The 17584-nt window shown below is 35.7% G+C and overlaps 1 long non-coding RNA gene across 2 annotated transcripts; it reads left to right on the forward strand.

The window, feature by feature from the left end:
• The first annotated feature begins 1774 nt into the window (after positions 1-1774).
• Positions 1775-4593, forward strand: LOC139852918 (uncharacterized). 2 transcript variants are annotated; one of them, XR_011761216.1, is made up of 3 exons: positions 1775-2012; positions 2531-3477; positions 4358-4593. It is a non-coding gene; the product is annotated as an uncharacterized lncRNA (long non-coding RNA). The 2 variants fall into 2 exon arrangements; XR_011761217.1 differs by lacking the exon at positions 4358-4593 and having other exon boundaries at positions 2531-3240; positions 3333-3809.
• The last annotated feature ends 12991 nt before the right edge of the window (positions 4594-17584 follow it).

The following is a 17584-nucleotide window of genomic DNA, read 5'->3' on the forward strand; positions in this document are numbered from 1 at the left end:
AATGAATCGATTAAGGGGGTGATTGTTGGAGCTAATCGATCCATTGTGTCCCACATCGAAAAGTGATAGAAACAAATGTGCATATATAAGCTTATGGGAACCTCCCTCTATCACCAATTGGTTTTAGAGTAATGTGGAACTCATAAGCTTATATGTTCTACATGTTTATAGACTTGAAAACGATCCTACAAATGGTATCAGAGCCTGGTTATAGCCCAGATGTGTAGACGGTGCAAAATAGTAACGGAGGTTCAAACCAAGATGACTGTGGACGTGACCGGGGAAGAGGTCGGGGGTCCGGGTGAGTCGAGATGTTATTGAACGCGTCCGTGGGAGTAGCGTGGAATGGAGCGATTAAGGAGGTGATTGTTGGAGCTAATCGGTTCATTGTGTCCCACATTGGAAAGTGAAAGAAACAAATGTGCATATATAAGTTTATGGGAACCTCCCTCTATCACCAATTGGTTTAGAGAAATGTAGAACTCATGAGCTTATATGTTGTATATGTTGGTGGACCTAAATCGATCCTACAGTCTGTAGGCGTTTTAGATCATTTTGTTTTAGTCTTTTGCATATTTATGTCCATTGGTGTTCCATTCGTGCCTTACCGGAAGTTGTCAAAGGCACTATTGTAAAAATCCCGAGTAATCCCGTTTTAGATTTTTCAAAATCCTTTAATTAGTCGGTAAACGACGGTCATTGGGTAAAAAAAATTAGTTGCTCACAGTCGGATTTAGTTGGCAAAAATTGGTTAAAGCGCGAGTTAGTCAACATTTAAATATGAATTTAAATTAGAATTTTGGAGTATTTGAAGAATTAACAACAGTTATGTTTATGTTTCTAGAGGTACAATCATGTTGAAGTTTATGTTTATGGTTTAATTGTATAAAAAGTCAAACCTGACGACAATTAAAAGGTTTCATCTAATTAATCCACGATTATTGCATTAAAACGTTCCATCTAATTAATCCACGATTAGCCAACAGCATGGCTAATTGATGATTAGGCAAAATAGTTGATACACGTACAGTCATCAGAATAGCTTCCTTTAGTGGAGAGTCCCATTCTTGAGAGGCTATTGTTGCGTGTTGGTGTTTGACTATTTATTAGATAATTTGGGCATCATATATTAGCTGTTAAAATATAAGGTGGAATCGGCTTAATAACATTGTTTGTTGAGCTGAAATTGCTTATTTCTTTAATGGTCTTATAAGTTATGCTGTGTCACGATTATGATTTACTGTGTTTGCTTGTTGAATTTGTTACAGATCTTCCAACTAGGTTGGGTATGGTATCCTTATTCCCATCATTTTTATAAAATCATGATTAATTTTGATGTATGTCATTTGGTACTGACAATTTCTGACAATTTCTTGCAGGGTCAACATCCCAATCTGATGATCATGTAGAACGCGGTAATACTAAAGGGCCTTTGGCTTAGCGTATCGAGTCATCAACCCTGAGGTAGTGAATTCGAGTTTCGTGGTGGATTATTTGTAACTGGATCTATATTTGTTGTTCTAAAAGATGTACTACTATCTAAGTATCTATATCTATATCTATATCTATATCTATAATAACAAAGTCAAATTTAGTTAATCAATGATTCATATAGCTTAGTTGGCAAAGAGGTGACCATTAGATGCATTCTTATCTTTCAATCTCAACCATTAAATACTTTGATCAAATACTTTGATCATGTAACAATTGTCTCTCCTCTAATACTATTTGTCTATTGACACAACTACCCTCCAGATATCCCGTTCGTGACAAACAAGTTGGGGTCATAGTTTGATTCCTTCCATTCATCCAAAATCCAAAACAAGAAAGGAACACACACATAGATGTTCGCATATCAAACTCTCAGATTCAAAATTTTTAGATTTCATCTTTTGACAAGTTTTTCTCTTCCATATTCTTACATTGATCGATGATGCAATATCTTCTCAGTAATCAAAATTGTGAGTCGGTCTTCTAAAATTGAAGATCAATTGATTCATGGATCAATTCTGGTTTGAGGTCTTACTGTATGCCATTTTTCAATGTTTAACAAACTGTCTTTCAATTTACTGATTCTTACTTCGTTTCTATATTTCGATTTATCATGAACTTCAAAGATTTTTAGGGTTTGATTATATTCCATGGGATATATCGATTTCTTAATTCGTTTTTGTATTCTTTATTTGTATTATAAATCATACGAAAGACTTTTAGGGTTTGTTTATTTTCATATTTGGATTACCTTTTCAATGAAAATTGTTGTCTTTTTAGGGCTTTCTGTTTTATTATAAATTCTAAATATTCTAGGGTTTGTTAAATTTAAGATTTAGATTACTTATTCAACAAAAATTATTCTCTAATTTGATTGCTGCTGGTGCTTGAAGCTTTTGTTATAATGCAAGTTGTGATGTGATTGTATTGTTTTATAGGGTCATTTTACAAGTTAATTAAATGTTCAATCTATAATATATATTGCAAGCATTCATGCTAATGTTGGATATTTTACTAATGCCTTGATGTGATTTTACAGCCTGTTGGTTAGATGTCAAGTGACAAAACAGCTGGGGGAGGTGATGATGCATTCAACACCTTTTTCACTGAAGCTCTCAATCCATTCCGTTTATTACATAAAACCCATTCGTAAATATTAATCGAATAGCAAAACCATTTCTCCGAAATCAAATGACGATGAAGGGATTTTAAAATCAGATTTAGAAGGTATTGTAAATTGTAACATCAAGGTACGTAACATGTACTCTTTTTATCGATTCATTCAGATGGGTATCAGAAGGATTTCAAAAATTCATATCGCTATCATGAGAATATCAATTGATAGATACATAGATTTTGAACATCATTTGATAAAACAGAATAAGCTAGATGGTAAGTAAGGGGTGATGATCAGGTAATAATTAGGTTATGTATAAAAGTTGTGTTAATGTATAATTTTGATGATCCAGCATTATTTGATGTTCCTTTTTAATTTGCCTATTATAAAATTGTGTTATGATTAACCTATGGCTAATATTCTATATAGGTTATTGGTTCCCTGATAAACATTTATGTAGCCTGCACTTCAATCTGCTATGGGTTCAACCCATTATCAATACTTGACTCGACCGAGATGTAAAACATAAAAAAATATGTGCTCCAACACGTACGTGTTCAAGAGTACCTGCTCAAGTTATCATTTAATGCATCAACTGGTTGTTTCACTGTTATACAATCAATTGGATGGAGGTTCGCAATCAAATTTGAACTCAAAAAATTTTATTCATTATGCATTAGGGGGTTTCTCACTTAGCTTTATGTCTCATAATACATTGGTTCAGAGCTTCCTAAGAATCTTTAATACTGCAACTATGTTGGCTTATTGAAAAAGTTGGTGTACATGGTTATATCGCTCTAAATTTCGTGTTGAACCCATTGGATGTATCAGTCGATATCCTTCGGTGACTTAACCCGTTGAAATACAAGGTAACCCTACAATATTGGCTAATGAAATTTGGAAGTTTTTTTTTTTACGTTTTGGTTTTTACTTCAAAAGTTCAAAATGTCTATCTTCTCTTGTGGCAAAGTGGGCGGGTTTTCTAAAACGTCAAAGGATACTTTTAAGGGTAAAGGTTGACCCAAAACAGTTTTTGTCCAATATAATCTCCTTGCTATCTAACTATTATTGTTTCAAGTGTAAAAATGTATAGATATCAAGAATACTCTTACTTTTATATTAATGATTTAGGAGGTTTGATGCACTTTATATATTGTAAACGAGTAAACGGATATAGTTTTTCTTTTCCTCCTTCCAGCAGAAGGAAAGTATTATTACTTAATATAACGGTATACCAAAAAAAAAAAAGGGAAAAGTATATGAAAATGCATTGAACTTTCACCAAATTCCTATTGTATGTGTTCAACTTTCAAATCTCCTATTGTATGCATTTTACTTTCTAAATTGTCCTATTGTATGTATTTAACCTGCTATAATAGGTGACTTTTTCAGGTCACCTCAATTTCATTTTTAGAAATTTACATTATTGGTCCCTCATGTTTGTAAATCCTAATTTCATCGGTCTCTTCATCATCATCCATCATCTTCATCAAGATAACTCCTACCATTCTTGTTATAAGATTTGTTTTTGAATGAGGCTTCTTTGATGTTCAAAGTTAATTTATTTTATAGTTGATACGAACACTCGGCTCTTGAATAGTATTCACTTTAAAATGAGGCTTCCGCATGTGTTTTAGACATCAATTCAACGAAATCAAACAACCGAAATCATAGATATGAGATATGTTCTTGCAACTGTTCGTCATTTTTTTAAACTAAAACCTTGAATCTTCGAACTTTGTGTTACAGATCAAATTGATGGTAGATCTGAGCTCTTTGATGTTTGTATGAGCTATAAGAACCTTCAAATCGAATAGAAAAACATCACAGATTTTCATCTTTCGTGTTTATCCTATGCCGACGTCGCTGTTCATCTTCGATATTGATATTTCTATTGTGTTTTTACACTGAGTCTTCACAAAAGGTGATAAACAAAATATGTAGTCTATTCTTTACGCATGAACTTTCTTACAAATACTCTATATATTCGTTTGAGCTTGACATGGTTTTCTGATGAAGGAATCAAATGATTCAACTAATCTGATCGTTTATGCTTCAAAAAGATGAATTAATGATAAAGATGAAGATGAATGGATGATGATATAGGGATCAATGAAATTATAATTTAGGGACTAATAATGTAAATATCTAATAGAAAATTACCTATTATAACATGTTAAATACATACAATAGGACAATTTAAAAAGTTAAATGATATAATAGAAGATTTGAAAGTTAAATGCATACAATAGAAATTTGGTGAAAGTTCAATGTATTTTCATATACTTTTCTAAAAAAAAAAAAAAAAAAAAAAAAGCTTTTAAGGATGGATGGATTTATTTTATTTAATCTTACCATCAGTTTAGATTTTCACCTCCTGAAGCTTCATGTAGCCAAATTTTTTTTTTTTTTCCGGCAAAAAATAGAATTAGCTTCATGTAGCCAAATAATAATAATAAGAAATAGCTTATAAAATAACCTTTGAAACTGATTAAAAAGGTACCTTAGATTCAACTTCTTAATGGTAAAAACCTTAGCTTACCATCAGTATGTACTCTTTGCTCATATGATATATGATATCAAATATATAAGAACAACTCTTTATGTGGCTTGCGAGGATCACATTAAAACGGACACATATTCACATTGTTTTAGCCATCAAACTGGTGATCGAGAATGTCTGTTGATGGATGCTAAAATGAACAACAAAGAGAGTCGGTTAAAATGACTTCTACTATAAAATGATTCAAGATTCAACGTAGACTCGGGGACAAATATTTCACAAACCGCAACTAATCTATATAACACGAAGCACACTATCAAATTCAAATTACTGAACTACAATGAACTATATGATCCATGTACTTAGAAAATTAATTAGAAACCAATATGAACGTTTTTGATATATTTTGTTACACTATTTAGACTTATGTAAAGAGTTTCATATAAAATCCCGCGAAATCGCGGGTTATAAACTAGTTTGTTTATAAATCATAGAAAGTACCCATAACATATAATAAATGATTTTTCATAAAACCGGGATTAATTGGTTTCAAACTCAATAGAGAACACCCTAACCAAATCACATTGAACTTGATCAAATACCGACAGAACTAATTACAATTCCAACGTTAAACACAATGTCTTAAAACAAACCACTCGTATATCCATTATCGCATTTTGATAGTTAAAGCTGTTAAATACAATGCAAATTTGGTATTAGTAGATGTATATATGTAAAATATCTAGATATTAATATGTATAAGAAAATATCTAGAATTTAGAATATGGTAGGAAAAATCTAGAAATTTGTATTTGATAGGAAAAATCTAGATATTTGTATGTGTCGAAAATATCTAGATATTTATCCATGGAAATTTCTAGTTTCTAGAATGTTCCATGGGTTAGTATAAATATGGGTGATGAGTAGTTCATTTGTGTAAGGTGTGAGTAAGTGAAGTGTGAAGTAGAGAAGAAGTAAGAAGTGAAGAAGAGTTAGAAGTAGAAGTTGTGAAGAAGTAAAAGTGTGAGTTGAGTCCATAATATTGTAATTGTTTCTTTGTATTAATAAAAGTGTTCTTTGTTAAGTTTCTCGGTTAAGCCTTAGTTCGTGTTTGAGTTCTTAGTGCACTAGTGTTATTTTTATTATATAGTCGGCTCTGCCGCCTAAGTGATATATGGTCGGTTATACCGCCTGAATGATATATGGTCGACACTGTCGCCTAAATATTATTGTGCACTAAGGATTTATAAAATTAAAGGCTAACCAACGTCAAAGTGTTGGTCTAGTGAGTGAGTATAATCTAGGTCCTCTATAGTGGGTGTGTTGGGCTCGTCGAAGCTTTCAACAATTGGTATCAGAGCGGGTCGTTCGGGACCATTGCTAGTGGAGGTACTCATCGAAAAACGTTGGACGTTTACATCGACTTGTTTTCACCAAGGCTCTAAGGGAGATTCTGTCGGAGCACAGTTAGGAACTGTGAAAGCTCGTCGGTCAGGGACCAAGCTTATTGGACGTTGGATGTCATGATGACAGATCTTGCAAGTACGAGCAGTGGAATCAAGAGTCTCAATAACCACAACTATGGTTATTGGCGAACTTGTATAGAATCCTACCTACAAGGACAGGATTTATGGGAAATAGTTGCTGGCAGTGACACAACGCCTCCACCGAAAGAAAATGCCGAAGCCTTGAGAAAATGGAACATCAAGGCTGGGAAGGCATTATCTATATTGAAGACTACAATCGAGGAGGATCTGTTGGAGCACATTCGTGACGAGAAAACACCAAAGGCCGCTTGGGAAACTTTTGAAAAATTATTTTCAAAGAAGAATGAAGCACGCCTCCAGCTCTTGGAAAATGAGCTTGCGGGTATCTCACAAGGAAGTCTATCTATTTCTCAATATTTTACCAAGGTGAAATCTATTTGTCATGAGATATCTCAACTTGCTCCTGAAGAGAAACTCAGTGATGCAAGGATGAAGAGAATTATCATCCACGGCTTAAGATCCGAGTATAATGGATTTATAGCCGTTGTGAGAGGATGGCCTACTCAACCATCATTAATAGAGCTGGAGAATTTATTGGCTAATCAAGAGGCATTAGCCAAGCAGATGAATGAAGTAATCATAAAAGACGGAGAAGATGCACTCTTCACCAATAAGAAGAAAGCAACATCTCGAAGACAAGAGGCGATGAAAGAAAGTAAGACATATGGGTGGAAGGGTCACCCAAAATCAAAAGGCAACGCTTCAGGGGGAGCTCAACAAGGAAGAAGAGATCATCGCCAACAATACGGGGGAAATGATAAGAGAAAGAATGGTGAATGTTTCAATTTTGGCAAGAAGGGTCATTTTGCTCGGGATTGTAGATTCCCCAGAAGGCAAACTTTTGAAGGAAATGTGGCTGCCGCAAGAGATGAGAAGAAAGATTTCACATTCGAAGCAACCATTAATGAGGAAACATGGGATGCAGAAGCTGGACTCTCTGTTGAAGTTGACATAGATGATCAAGCTCTTACAACAACTTTAAAGTCAAAAATAAACTACAAAGATGATTGGATCATCGATTCTGGGTGCTCAAATCATATGACCAACGATGGGACGAAGCTAAAAGAAATAGAGGATTACAAAGGAAAGAGAGTCGTGTTGACAGCCGACAATTCAAGGTTGTCTATTTCTCACATTGGAAAGACAATAATTCCAAATGAAGGCGACTCTCATAAGCTCCAACTCGAGAAGGTGTATGTTGTCCCTGGCCTAAAGAAGAATTTACTATCAGTACCACAATTGACAGCAGAAGGGAATTATGTGCTCTTTGGACCAGAAGATGTGTCCGTATTCAAGAGAGTGAAGGTGGTTGGCAATCCAATTATGCAAGGAAGAAGAATAGAGTTGGTCTATGTATTATCTGCTGAAACAGCTTACGTGGATAAGACTCGAAAGAATGAGACGGCTGATCTGTGGCATGAACGTCTTGGGCATGTGGGCTACAATAAGTTAAAGGAGATGATGGTGAAACGCATAGTAAATGGGCTTCTTCAAATTGATATCCGAACAGATACAATATGTGTTGGATGTCAATTTGGCAAAGCTCACCAATTGCCATTCAAGGAGTCAGCGCATCAGTCCAAGTCACCACTAGAGCTCATACACTCAGATGTCTTCGGCCCAGTGAAACAAACATCACTTGGAGGCATGAAGTATATGGTGACATTCATTGATGACTTCTCAAGGTATGTGTGTGTTTACTTCATGAAAGAAAAGTCGGAGACTTTTTCGAAGTTTAAAGAGTTCAAGAATAAGGTCGAAAGTGAGCTCAATTATAAGATTCGATGCTTACGCACAGATAATGGAGGAGAATATTTATCAACCGAGTTCAATATCTATCTTGAGAAGAACAAGATTAGAAGACAATTAACTTGTCCCAATACTCCACAACAGAATGGAGTCGCGGAACGCAAGAATCGTCACCTTGCCGAAACATGTAGAATTATGCTTCATGGTAAGAATGTGCCAGGAAGATTTTGGGCTGAATGTATGAGAACGGCATCATATGTGATAAATAGGCTTCAACAAACAAAGTTGGGGTATATTTAACCGTATGAAAGATTATGGAAGATCAAGCCAACCGTCAATCATCTCAAGGTTTTTGGATGTGTATGCTATGTCTTCGTACCAGATCATCTACGAAGCAAATTTGATAAGAAGGCAATCCGATGCATTTTTGTCGGTTATGATGAATCAAGAAAAGGATGGAGATGTTGTGATCCAAATACTGGAAAGTGCCATACTTCAAGAAATGTGGTATTTGATGAAGCTTCTTCATGGTGGTCACCACAAAAGATAGATGATCGGTGTCGAAGAGCCGGTCAAAAATAGCCTAATTACTCTACTTTAGATAGGGTAAGCAGGATTCGTTCCACGGGAAATTATGGTTAACTAACAAGAAATTTCAAGATTGGTTTGTTGGTTAACTAAAAACTACTAAGATTAATCACTAACTTAAAACTTAAAACTTAAACTAAAGTGCGATTGAAAATATTGAAATGTAAACAATGAGAGTAAAACCTTTATCCTTTCACAATCCCAATCTAACATGTATTCATTCAAACAAGTATTATGTTTACCAAATGTTGATCAAATCTCATAGACAATACTTCTTGAATTCACTAATTCTATTATCTTGGGATTAAACTATGCAACCTAGACAATATGTCTTTATCCCTAATCTAATTAACACTATGTTGGATCAAGAACACATTGTTAAATCACAATAATTTAACTTGCAATAACAAAACATAAAACTTGCATTAATCAACAATTGATTTGGTTCACAATATCATAATCCATAAGTATTAAAACATCACAAACCACATAATCTTGAATAAAATCATACATATTTTAATTGTTCATGGAAAGGATAAAGTTAAGAAGACTAGCCAAGCATGTTGGTGATGATGATCATGGAGATTCTTGAAGATTGCATGATGAACAACACATTAATCCTAGCTTGAATCCTTGAACAATGATGATTGGAGAGTGTTTTGATGTGTTTGGAAGTGATCTCTGGTGCAAAAACTGATGAAAAAGGTTCCCCTTTCGTAACCCTAATGCTCCCTTTATATAGGGGTTGGATAACTTGATCACAAAGCTAAAATTCGTATTTTTCGGCACCAAAATATTTGTATTGGCGTATTTTACGCCAGTGTATTTTCAGTTTGGGCGTATTTTTACGCCAGAAAATGATTTTTGCACTGAAAGGACCTGAGAGATGGCGTATTTTACGCCAAGGGTGGCGTATTTTACACCAAGACATAAAAACCAAAGTTGTAGCCCTCTGAAATACGGACGTCTATGCTTTTGAATCACCTCGATCGGAGGTCGTTTGCTCAAGTTATGGCCAAAACCGTAACAGCGCGCATGAGAAAACTTTTTCAGCATTTTCAACATCTTTTATCTTCTTTTCTCCACAAACCTAAAATATACGAAACTATATCAAAGTACTTTGTTTTCCACTTAAATTTAATCACTTTTATCATGTTTAAGTACAAACGATCGTGTCAAACAATGACCGATCAAACCCCCCACACTTGGCTTTTGCTTGTCCTCAAGAAAATCTGTTTTTGACTGTAAAACAACTATACCTAAGTGGCCTTGATTCAAATAACTTTTCGTAAACAACATTACCTATTAATCGAGATGTAAGGACAATACTGGACAATCACTCAAAACCTCAAACAATTTTCAACCTCTAACGCTTCGATCATAAAACTATTCCTCATATAACATTTTCAATAATTCCAACGCTATTTATAACATTAATAACCTCAATCATTTCCCAAAATCATCAAATGGATCAACACTTAGAACTAAATTAAACAAATATCCTTCACAACTTTTCATGATCCATACTTAATATTTTAACAACAATATAAATGTATCTAAGTAGCATGTCAAAAGAAACACAAAATGGGTTAAATTACATCCGGAGTGATTTCATTGGGTTAGCCATGACTCAAATAAAAATGGGTGTAAAGCGATTACGAATGTCGAATCAATCAAACTTTATAAGGTTTAGAAATTCTAACGTGACCCTCATCCGCACAAAGATAAATTAGCTTAAATCGGAATGTCAACTATAACTAGAATCATGCATATGTTTGTGTTTTTGTCCTCCTTAACTTTTCAATTAGCCAAACTCATGCCCTTGTCTACACTAGTACTAAGTGCATAGCTTCCAAGTCCCGACACCAATGAACCCCCTAAGTCTAATGGGAAATACCCCATACCACAAGCTCGGTGAAGTGGATTTTGGTTACATTGCCCATTTGTACGAGGCATCACATGAAAGGTGTAGGTACTTTTGTGAAGTTATAAGGAGTCTTGCATTTTCGACTTGACATTTCAACGAGAACGAATTTTATGCCTCAGTGGTCCATGCTTTATAAGGCACTCGTTTCACAATTTTTGGCATACTCTTCTTCTACTCTCTTTTTTCATCATTTTTTCTATGCCACAGTGGTCCATGCTTTTTAGGGCAATCGTTTCACAATTTTTGGCATATATTTTTTAAATTCGTCTCTTTAACTTCCTCCTCTTTTTCTTTCTTTCTTTTTTTCTTTTCTTTTTTTTTTCCTTTTCATGATAGCACACAACATTTAACATATTAAGAACATTTAGGATGTAACGGTGGATGCGTGGTGATGGTGACAATGATATATAGATATATGTATGTAATATAGATAATGGGTGTTGGGTGTGGTGAATATCATTGTCATAGCTTGTGATATAAAGTACTCCCTTTTGGCCTTTGCCTAGGGAAGAGTAAACTCTACAAGTGTCGCATTGGTGACCATCATCATTATTATGCACTTTCATACTAGTGAGTAAATCGTAGAATTCATTGTGGAACCTAGGAAACCACTCTGAGTCAATTTAATTAAAAAGCCACATGCACTATAACATAATAGCTAGTTATAATTGCCATGCTAATTTAAACTAATTATGTCTTAGTAAAAATGAGTTGCGTTGCCACTTAATGTTACTAAATCTAAAGAAGATAAAGTTTGATTAAATTCGACATTAATAATCAAAAATAAGGTTAGGAATGGGAAATTGTTTTTTCTTTGGTTTAATTCTAAAGGCTCAGGCTGCTAATGGTAACTAATTGATTCTAGTACACAATTGTGTACTAACGACCTGAGTAGACTGGCTGCAAAATAAAAAAGAATGGTTTAAAAAGAAAATCCTAAAAGTGTTTCTTTATCATTCATGTTACCTAGAATACAACAATGGAATCTCATATTCATCCTTTCTTTTCTCATGAGAATACAACTTCTTAAAGTTAACTAGCCGAGGTCAACAAGGTCAAATGCATTCAATAAATTGCCTAACACTATCATTCCTCACCGGCCAAGTCCAAAAACTTCCAAGTTAATTCTTAGTAAGTATGGGTACTCTCATGGGTCAACATCTCAATTATAGCCTTGAAATTAAAAATTTGACCACCTAGGCACTTTAGAACCATTTATTTCATAAAACCTCAACACAACCATCCTTTTCAAGCTAAACCAAATGTGAAATTTTCCTTCCCCCCCCCCCCCACACACACACACTCTTAAGTCATGCTACGTCCTCGTATGCATGTTTAAAAATTATTTTAGACAAAAGTGAGGAAATTAAACAAAGAGAAAGAAGAAAAAGAATAATATTACCCGGGATTAAAAGCAACTTCCCAATATAATTGTGATAAGTACACCAACTCCCATTTCATCACACAACATGTTTCCTTCCATCCAACTTTATTCTTACAAAACAAAAACAACAAGAAAATATAAAATCTAACTAGCCCACTTTCGTAGGGAACACGATTGCACTTAGCATGTGCAACAAGCCTTTAAACCACCCGATTCCCTCAGGTGGACGAGTTTTCTCTCGTGAGGGCTTGCAGTGAACATACCCAAAGTTCACTTATCTAATAAATAAAGAAAAATAATATATAAATAAATTAAAGAAGACTTACAAACTTTATACATAGTTCGTGCAGTTTTTATTTCTGAGTCGTGCACACGACTCGTTCTCTACTTCAGCTAATTACGGGACTGTAGAAGATTCCTCCTTCTCTCGCTTTGTGAGAATCTTCATTAACTCTAACTTTTCTCAACTTAGACTCCAACCATGCATCATCTTCCTTGGCGACTTGCATTAACTCAAATAATTTATCTTTTTCTTTAGGAGACAAGTTACACACAAGACGGTTACTCAAACTTTCATCTCCTCTACTCCTAGCATCATGGACCCGTCTAGGTAATTTTCTCATGGAGCGATTAATCACCGGGTCATCCTCATCTTCCTCTACCTTATCATGCGATCTCACAAAAATACGTGGTGGATTTTCCTCGTCTCCCCCACACTTAGGCCCCTCAAGATTCTCTAAATTTGAAGACACCTCATAATTAACTTGAGAATTCACCTTCACATTCTTATTCATGTTGATCTTGTGACCTCCAAACCTTTCAACAAGTTTTTCTACGGTTCCCCCCGTTACTTCGACTACCTTTCCATTGGATTTTTCAGATTTTCAAGTGTATCATCAGACACATTCCAAACACACATATTCGCCATTTTGTTATCACTAGATACATGCTCAATCATCTTCGGAGTTACCAATTGTTCGTCGTCTTCACATTTAGAAACCTTTTCATCTACCCCAACAAATGTGGATACTGCCATCACGGTTTCCTTTACCGACAATGAACAAGTGGTGGTAATAGACGAACTTAACTTGGTTTCAAGAACTTGACTCAGATTTTTCAACTCGCGCTCAATATTTTGGATCGACTCTTGTTGACTCATCAAAATTTCTGCATTAGTTCTTATTTGAGATTCCATGAATTCACTCGTCATACCCTCTTCACTAAATTTCCTTACATCCTCTTTCTCTTTCACATCCGGTGCATACTTTTGAACCTGTTCATGGTTAGTATCCAACACAAAACAATCCTGGACATTCGGTGTATGTAATGAATTAAAAATATTAATCCTTGATTTCTTATTACCAAAATAAATGTCCATAACCCCAGTTCTACAATTGATAAGAGCATCAATTGTAGCCAAAAATGGATGACCAAGAATGATCATCGGTTGGATATCCCTAAAGGTGGTCTCTGTGTCCATAAACATAAAATCTACCTGGTAATAAAAGTCTTCCACTTTTACAATCACATTTTCCAACATACCCCTTGGAGTTCTCATTGACCGGTCCGCAAGTTGGATGATAATATCAGTTCGTTTTAAAGTTCCCAACTCGTACCGGTCAACAAAACTTGATGGAAGTATGTTAATACTAGCCCCCAAATCCAATAAAGCCTTTTTGACATTAACATTACCCACCGTAACCGAAATTAATGGTTTCCCCGGTCCTTAAACTTCGGTGGAAGTGAACCAGAAATGACTGCACTCACTTTTTCAGTTAATTTTACCTTTTTGGGCAATGGCGCATTTAGTTTCCGTTTTTGAACACACAAATCTTTTAAAAATTTAGCATATGCAAGGATTTGTTTGATTGCATCAATAAGTGGAATATTTATTTTTACTTGTTTAAATGTTTCCCACATATCATCTGTTTTTGGTCCCTTTTTCCCATAAGGGAATTGGTTTGGGGACTCCAAAGCCATGGGAAATGGAATGGTATTACTCTCCATGTCCGTTTCCTTAAACTTTTCAACTACCGGTTTTTCAACATTTAACCCAACCCCAAAATCCACCAGAACTTCATTAACATCATTACACAAATCATTTAAAACAGGAGACTTACCTGGACCATACTTGATTTCTGATTTCTTGGGCATTTTTACCTTGTTATCATATGTCTTTCCACTCCTTAAAGTCCCCACCATGTTCACTTCATGTCCTCTTCCTTGTGATTCATGATTCGGGTTAAGCAATGTATAATTCGGATTTGTATTTGATTCTCGTGTTGCCTTTTCCTCCGCCACTTGACCAATTTGCTTACCCAATGCCGCAATTGACTTATTTTGAATTTCCAAAGTCTTCTTCATCTCTTCCATGAATGAATCCATCCTAGGATCCGTGCTTGAGGATTGACTTTGTTGATTATTTTGAGACAAGTTTTGTTTTGATAGTTATGGTTTTGGTTTTGGTTTTGCCTTTTGTACTGGTTGTTGTTTTGGTTCGGGTAATGGTTTTGGTGTTGGTTTGGTGCATTCATTGTGTTGTTGTTGTCCCAGCTAAAGTTTGGATGACTTCTCCACCCTGGGTTGTAGGTGTTAGAATATGGATCATACTTCCGCCCTTGAACCTCGTTCACTTGCTCTTCTATCCCTAATGGTATCCCCTTTTTGCAACCGTTTGCATAATGAGAAGCATCACCACATATCGAGCACATACCCTGAACCTGCACAAAATTAACACTACCACCCTGGTTCGGGTTGTTAAACATTGGACGCAACATCTTTATCTCATCTAATTCCTTTTCTAAATTCCTATTTGACCCTCCCGAGTTAGACACGTGGTTAACATGGGAAGGATTGTGAGTTTGCCGTGAAACCGAAGCTTGGGTTTTTGAACCCTTGCTCAATTGCTCAAAAAATGCCCATTCATCCTCACTACTTCGAGTCATAAACACACCACCACTAGCCGCTAATAGGAATTGTCTATTTTTTGAGTCAAGACCATCATAAAAAACTTTGACAAGTTCCCATTTCGGTATTTTGTGGTGGGGACAAGATCTAAGTAATTCCTTCAGACGTTCGTATGCTTCATGAAAAAGTTCACCTGGCAATTGCCTAAAAGATTTTATTTGCATACGCATATCCGAAGTTTTACTTATGGGATAAAATTCCTCTAAAAACCGTTTTTTCATCTCCGCCCAAGTATTAATACTCCGGGCGGGTAAAGAGAGAAACCATCGTTTTGCCTTATCTTTAAGTGAGTAAGGAAATAATCGCAGACGTACCTCATCATCAGTTAAACCATTTACCTGATTAGTAGCACATATCTCATTAAACTCAGTGATGTGTTCATATGGTTCCTCGTTAGCCATACCCCGGTAGGTTGGCAAGATCGAAATGAGTTGAGGTCGGACCTCAAATCGTCGTGTGTTTCCTCCTGCCGTGCAGGATAAACAATGGGTGAGTGATCCTCAAAATCACCCGGTTGGTAGTAGGTATATATCCCTCTTTGTCGTTCGGCCATCTCGTCTCGTTGATCAAAAACTTCCTCTTCAGTATCGGAATCTGATTTAGGAGAGTTTGGTGGAACAATCGGATGTGACTCTAATTGTGGTTGAGTGGATGCTGAAGCCACTGTCGAGCCCTTTAAGATTCTTGTAGCTTTTCGATTAGCTTTTGCGGATTTCTCGATTTCCTGGTCTAAAGGCTTAAGATTTTGATCTCCCGAACTCCAAGTTTGCATACACTAACCTGCACTTCAACAAAAACAAGAACACCAAGCGTAAAACTGACAAAAATAAAATAAACAAAACATATTTTTTGGTTTTTATTGGTTTTATAATTTTTATGGTTTTTTCTAATTTAACACGAAAGCAATAAAATAAGAGCTTGCAATCAAGCGCACACTTCCCCGGCAGCGGCGCCAAAATTTGATCGGTGTCGAAGGGCCGGTCAAATAGCCTAATTACTCTACTTTAGAGAGGGTAAGCAGGATTCGTTCCACGGGAAGTTATGGTTAACTAGCAAGCAATTTCAAGATTGGTTTGTTGGTTTAACTAAAAACTACTAAAATTAATCACTAACTAAAAACTTAAAACTTAAACTAAAGTGCGATTGAAAATATTGAAATGTAAACAATGAGAGTAAAACCTTTATCCTTTCACAATCCCAATCTAACATGTATTCATTCAAACAAGCATTATGTTTACCAAATGTTGATCAAATCTCATAGACAAGACTTCTTGAATTCACTAATTCTATTATCTTGGGATTAAACTATACAACCTAGACAATATGTCTTTATCCCTAATCTAATTAACACTAAGTTGGATCAAGAACACATTGTTAAATCACAATAATTTAACTTGCAATATGTAACGACCCAACCCGTTATGCATCCAAAAATGTGCCAATAAAAAAAATTTCTGGGACAGTTCATCTGGACGGCGTCCAGTAATCTGGACGACGTCCAGTTGTGAAGACCAGGACGGCGTCCAGCCATATGGGACGGCGTCCAGTTGTACTAAAAAGTTATGATCAGTTTTTCAAACACACGCGAGCGGAAAACCCGCTTCCCGACACTTTTAAACCAAAACACTTTCACAATATGTTATAATAGTTAAACCTAAGAGTTTTTCATAATAAAACCAAGTTTTACAATACCGGGCCCACATCAACCCATTTAGTTTATTTCAAAACATAGACCGAGCATGGTGATTGGGGATACGCTACCCAATCTTAAATGAATCCATAAGCAAGTCTTCTAAAGCAAACTACGCAAATCCACTAGTCCCACGCTTACCCGAGCCACCGCATCCATGCAATCTATAAAAATGTAAACAATGAGAGGGTAAGCTAACGCTTAGTGAGTGAGAATATACTACATACATATATATGTATAAAATGGACACGCCACAAAAAAATCAAATAACGCATACCGGAGCATCCAAGCATAAAGGCAAGCTAAGCTAAGCATACTGTACGATCACTAAGCATCAAGCTAAATCAACAAATATAAGTTCACCAACGACGATGTGAACAACGCCAATAAACTACACCCGAAGGGTTAGCTACATCACAACGTACAACCATAGTTAACCAATAATACAAGGAATGGTACTCGAATTTTCCATCGGTGTTCACAACAACCATTAGAGTACTTAACACGTCGTACACTAATCCCGCGAGTGGCATCTTAACACATCGATGCTTCACCCCGGGTGGCGTCTTAACACATCGACACTTCACCCGTGATAGTTCTTGGAGTGGCATCTTAACACAT

The sequence above is a fragment of the Rutidosis leptorrhynchoides genome, chromosome 6 (genome assembly GCF_046630445.1).
Source record: "Rutidosis leptorrhynchoides isolate AG116_Rl617_1_P2 chromosome 6, CSIRO_AGI_Rlap_v1, whole genome shotgun sequence".
NCBI classification, from domain to species: Eukaryota; Viridiplantae; Streptophyta; class Magnoliopsida; order Asterales; family Asteraceae; genus Rutidosis; species Rutidosis leptorrhynchoides.